Source organism: Andrena cerasifolii, chromosome 1, assembly GCF_050908995.1.
Source record: "Andrena cerasifolii isolate SP2316 chromosome 1, iyAndCera1_principal, whole genome shotgun sequence".
Taxonomy (NCBI): domain Eukaryota; kingdom Metazoa; phylum Arthropoda; class Insecta; order Hymenoptera; family Andrenidae; genus Andrena; species Andrena cerasifolii.
The window spans coordinates 14,560,987-14,567,254 of NC_135118.1; positions in this window are offsets into that span (position 1 = coordinate 14,560,987).

The window sequence follows — 6,268 nt, forward strand, 5'->3', positions numbered from 1 at the left end:
CAAGTAATTTACTTTTCAAATCGTATTATTTATAAAGGAAACTAGAATTTATATTTTAACGCGAAACATCGCGGGCATCTTTCAATATAAGAGTATGAAAAAGAAACACTGCTTACACGTAGTAATTAAAAAATTATTAGCTTGAATTGACTTGAACGAAAGAAAGTGCTTTAAAAATTGTCGATATTTTCACCGAAAATATATACCTGTGATTATATCAGTGTTTGAAATATCGGTAAAAAAATCAATAAATAATGCCGATATATATATATCACGCATCACTAGAACCTGTACAACTGATTATTATTTTTCGCGCGTACGTTTGAAAACAACAACGCAAATGTATCTGCAGAGAGGCAGCGATGTATTTAAAGTCGACCCTGATTAATTATATACACTTTGTTATACGGACAATCCACAAACATTTCTGTGAAGTATGACGCAACGACACTTCCCAAGACCCGCTCGCCACGTTCTAAGAAGCTATTGCGCGATACCTGCGCTCCAAATGCAAGGAGCGATCAATTCCTTGAATGGAACGGCGATCCTCGACCCAGTCCTAATTAGTCGACAGCCAGTAATTTCTTCGTACTGTCACGAATATTACGTCGATTCTTACTCACGGTTTAGAACGCTCTCGCGTGCATATGTGTGAATAAATCGAATAGTTGCGTGCAAAACGACTTCGTTCCAGGGGGCTAACATCGCCACGAGGAATCACGCAATTGAATATACTGACTCATGACGGTAAACCGTCATTGGAGACCATTCCTTTTAACGAGAACGCCGTTGGTAATTCGCTCGTATAAATAGGTAACGAAAGAGCCTATAAAGAGGGTTTACAAAAGCTTCGAATCCCTTGATTACACGGAATACAGTGTTGTCTCGCTATAAGCTCGATTTATCTACTACGCTATAAGCTCATCGTTAGCCAGTTTTCGGCACGCATGGAAAACGAGTGAAAGAGCTACGTATTGTTTCGGTGAAAAGGAGGGTGGAAGAAAATCAGGTTTGGGAATACTCACCCTTATACGCTGTAACCTCGATATCTGTTCCGAGCAGTGCACTTATAGCGAGTGCTGTAGGTCGTTAAGGAAAGATACTCCAGATTGCGTAAGTTTCGATCACTCTCGGGGAGAGAGAGGGGAAAACTGAGTCAAATGCTAATTACTTTGTTTACATGCACGGTGGCACAATGATCAATGAATCTTTGATTATTATCGTTATTGTAACGACTTTATTACGTGTTTAAAATGAGAATACAGTAATTTGTGTAACGCAGAATATTACGAGCGTAATGGCGACGCGCAGCGTGTATTCGTTAACATAATTGCTATTAACGCGTGGAAGCTTTATTTTCTGAGGTAAATACAGTGGGGGCAAAAGTATTCGGACAAACTTTAAAGCAGAATAACTTTTTTAAAATTGGTCCAAACGACGTGTTTTTTTTTTTAGAAGCTGGAAGGACTAAGTAGTTTACTTGGCGACGTGTTTCGTTGCTTTGAAAAAAAATGCAATTGGACGGAGTCGCGAAGAAAATAGTGGAGGTCGTTTCTGCAACTTTTTTATCTGAGCTTGTGATGAAAATTTAAAAAATGCCTTTTGTAAATTTAAGTTAGTTGTATACATGCTGAAGATTTCATTGAGATCGTACAATTTACTTAAGGGGTAATTCCACTGTAGAGCCCGGAAACGTTTTCAGAATTCAACAATTTCGAGGTTGTGGCAGTTCCGTGATTTGTTCAAAAATTAGTATTTTTTAATTTCCTCGCGTACTGCCCGAGGTAATCTTATACGCGACTCAACAATTGTTGGTTTTTGTTCTAGGTAAAAAATTGAAGAAGAAATCTTTCCGGCCACGAAACACTGTTTTTCAGAAGACGCTTATTTTGTTGAGCTCTGGCGCCGCCATTTTGTATTAAAATTATTTAAAAAAAATTGTTATCATACTTCAAGGCATGTACAATAAAGCCCTTCAAACAGAATTTGTATTCCATTCACTATACTTGCATAAAAAAATTCTCAAAATCGGGCTGCCTTTCCGTGCTCTACAGTGTCACTACCCCTTAAATCTACAAAAGGCATTTTAAAATATTCATCACAGGCTCAAATAAAAAAGTTGAAAAACGACCTTCATAATTTTCTTCGCTATTCCGACCAATTGTATTTTTTCAAAACGACGAAAGACGTTACCTAGCAAACTAACTTTAGCTTCTCAAAAAAGCTCAGGTCCTTCGGACCAATGTTAAAAAAGTTATTCTGCTTTAAAGGTTGTCCGAATACTTTTGCCCGCCACTGTACGTATAAGATAAATAATAAATACAAGATCGTATTTACCACGATCAGTTTGGTATATCTTTCCATTAAAAGTGATGATATAATGAGTTATAAATTACGCAGACCTTACCAAATCAGTGTCAGTGTACCATTAAAGCCCTGGCGAAGCTGAAGATTCTCAAATGGACACAGAAAGCCTCGAACCGTATCGACTATAAGAACCTCAACCAGGAAACTTCAAATACACCATCTTAGGATATCAATGCTGATTTAATGTGAATTCCAACAAGCTACATAAAAAAAAAACATGATACATATTTTCCTATTTCTTAAAATCAATTGTCCCGATCCCTTGGCTTCCCTTGGAGCTTTAAATAATCCTCTGCTTAACTCTGTGGTTCTCTACGACAGAAACACCTTACATTAAAAACCTTTCATCCTTTCCGTCAGCTCGCTAAAGCTCCCTAAAGCGGTTATCTGCGCCTTCCTTAAGACCTTAAGATTTCACACCTTCCCCAGGAAGTCGTAGTTCACCGAAGACTCGCGAACCAAGAAACGAAACAGGAGTTTGTTAAGTCCTGTGATTCGAAGGGAATTAATCAACGAATCGCGTTATCAAGCCTCGCCGCTCAGAAGACCTCCACTCGGAGCAGCCTTCCACGGAGCGTTTGTTGCACAATTCGCGGATCGGGGTTCGATGATCGCGGATTAAAGCTCCCGCTAGACTAGACCTTATTATTGGTTATTTTACAAGGTTAATTACGAAATTAATTATTGCCATTTAGCGCGTCGCGCTGAGCCCCGCCGCGGAGACGACCAACCTTGCGGAGAAGGTCTCATCGATATTTTATCGATAGCGTAACGCCTATACGACGGCCGTTCTAAAAATAATTCCACTGACTACGCCGAACAATGCAAAATCTGCGTCTTATGTTGGACGGGCATGGAACGTGTTCGCCGCGTGTTTCCGTTACGAGCACTGGGGGGGAAAATTTTAGACCACCACCGAGGAACATGGCGCGTCAGGCGAGCTGGCAAAACATAAAGGTTTCGTCTTCGTTTAGCAGCACGTTTATGCGACTGCATTTACAAATAGCGTGGAATTTTGTGTATTTCCCCGCGACAGGTATACCAACAATTAATATTTCCGGGTGCTTTAGGAACAGTTTAAGATCAGAAACGACCCCTATCGTTCCACGATTTACCCCCGGAATTTTTAATTCGATCGATGTAGTATAATAAATTGTTTTTTAGACTTTGGATAGTTCGTACTTCCTCAATAGTAGTTTTTGCGTTTCTGCTTGTATAAACGCAAATATTTCCTTCGTTAATATTTTTCCTCAATATTTCCTGTTCCGCGATGAAACGAGAACTATTTAATTGCTTTCTTTTTATACCTATTCGCAGAGCCGCTTGGAGTTCACCGCAGAGCGTTTAAGCCGTGTTGGTGTTTCAAGGATGTCATAAGTTTGATAGGTTTCTGGGAGGGTGAGGTCCATAAAGAGCAGGGCCGTTTGTGTCGCGTAAACAGAGATTGAAACTGATTAGGGGACGCATCATTAAGTACTTGGAAACATTCTCAGATATCTCGCACCCAGGCGCAAAAATGTCAATGGTCGAGAGGAAAGGTTAAAGGTATGCTAACGACTCGCGACGCGCGTATGGAGGGATATTAAAATCGGCTGTACTTCCGAATGGCCCCAGTGGCCGATCGACACCAGATTAGTGAGGAGGGTGTTTGGACCCTAAATCTAAAATTGTTGCTTCGGGAATTTATTAGTTTACGAGGTATTAATAAAATTTTTTTAGTATTTCTTTTGACTTATTCCGACGTTACGCATTCCACTTTCCAACTTGTTCTGGATATTAGTATTGGTTGGGGCTAAATTAGTGCGGGGGTGCGTAAAGCGATGTAAGTTTGGAGATTTGAACCAGAAACTTGGAGAAGCGATCCATCCTATTATACAGGGTGGATACCTATTACTTTATTGACAGGCAATACTCTAGGGTGGTGATTCTACAGGCCAAAATAAGACGAAAATATAGAATACAATTTTTTAATATCGTGCTTCGTTTTCGAGAAAATTGGCTTTGCACTTCAGCTAAATATGCATGCCATTTAAGTGCCTGAGGGGCACGCGGAGGTAAGGGGAACGCGTCCAGCTGTCCGTAGGACAAATTGGGGGAGGACAGGATGAAACCCCGTTAGGGCTACGTGTATGCAGTTCAAAAAAATAAATTTGTAAAAAAAAATTAACAATAATATTTTATTAATATTTCAGAAACTAATAAATTCCCGAAGCTACAATTTTGGATTTAGGGTCCACACCCCCTCCCCACCCACCCCCTCAAGCCTCGTGGTCGATCTGCCACTGGGGCCATTCGGAAGTAGGTATATCCTTAAAATCAAGGAAATCAACATTAGACGCCAGCCATCACTACTAACGTACCACGAATAATTCCACAATATTAATTAAAACCATTCCCTGACACAATACACTCTCCCAGGCAGTCCCAACCTTACTGCAAAATTATTCCAAACAAATCAACACCTCGGCGAATTCCAAGCAATATCACCTCGACAAAACTTACCTCTGCAGCCAAATTAGCTACTTAATCTCCAGTGAAGGAGTAAAATCTCCTTACAGGGAACCTATTCCGTATGTGGACTTGATGTTCCGCTTCAAAATCCTGATGGAAGATTAACGAATGGAAATCTGACAGAACCATGGGAGCAAATCTATTCACCCATCAGTCCAATATGTTTTTAAAGATATCCCACGATTCATTCTGAATCGAAAAGATCCAGTGGCCCTTACCCCCTACGTAACAGGTCACGCATAATTAACCCAGCAGTGCCTCTTTAACAAAACACCAGCATCACAATGTGATATCGCAACGTGTAAAGCCCCAAATTCAACCTTCTCGAACTAAAATCCCGAATCAATTGTCACCTCTGATTCACATCCTATAACGACGTCGATGACTTACAATTAGTTCATTTACTAGAAAATAGCAAATTAACCTCTAAGTTGTAGACCTAGCGCATACAGTGGTGCCCTGAATTTACATATTGTAATTTCTTCCAAGTAACCGACGTAAGTCGAGATAGAATCGATGTATGCGCATAGGGTGGCCCTTGTTTTCAACCTGCGATTTCTTTTGCTCTCACCCCCTAATATGGTTCCATTTCATAAAAGAAAGTTGTCCCTGAAAAATATTATTGCAATCGGACAACAGGAAAGGCTGCCGACTAGGACTTTAAGTTTAGAATTGTCAAAGGTGCATTACGTTTTTGTACCGTTACAGTGGTGTTACCCCTTAAGGGGGTAGGTTACCCCCACAACCCAAAATCAGGCCCTTCTTCAAACGTATATTCTGAAGTAATAAATGAATACAGAGATAATTTTTGTTTAAATTTTTAATCGTCATTTCGTTGACTTTAATGCACAAGAAGAAAATTTTGAATATATTCACAGGGAAAAAAGTTATAAGTATAAATGTGAGAGCGTGTACCTGTACACGATGCACCGTCTGATGGGGGACACGATTCCGGACAGGTAAATTACCTATAACACAAAGTAAAGGCATTTTTATAATCTGTAAGACAGTCTCCATCTTGTGTCGGAAAAAAAATTGTTAAACAAATGAATACAATTTTTATGTTGATGTATATGATTTTATCTTTTTTAGTAGGAAAAATATTTTTTATCTTTTTTCAAAGAATTTATATTGAAATGTGCTCCGAACACATTATAGGGAATAGTTTCCCGCACCTGCCTGTAAATTTTCATTCAAATCGTTGGAGCGGTTTTCGAGATTTTATGTTCACCGTTTTGGAAGACGTAGTTTCTGGGAAATCGCGTTTAAAGTTGGACATGCAGTATTATCGTTATCCGATCTCACGTGCAAGCTGGTACATTTTTTACTGTAATTACTCCTTTGAAAAGATGTAGCTAACGAAGTATGCAAAAATCCTAAAAACCAATTT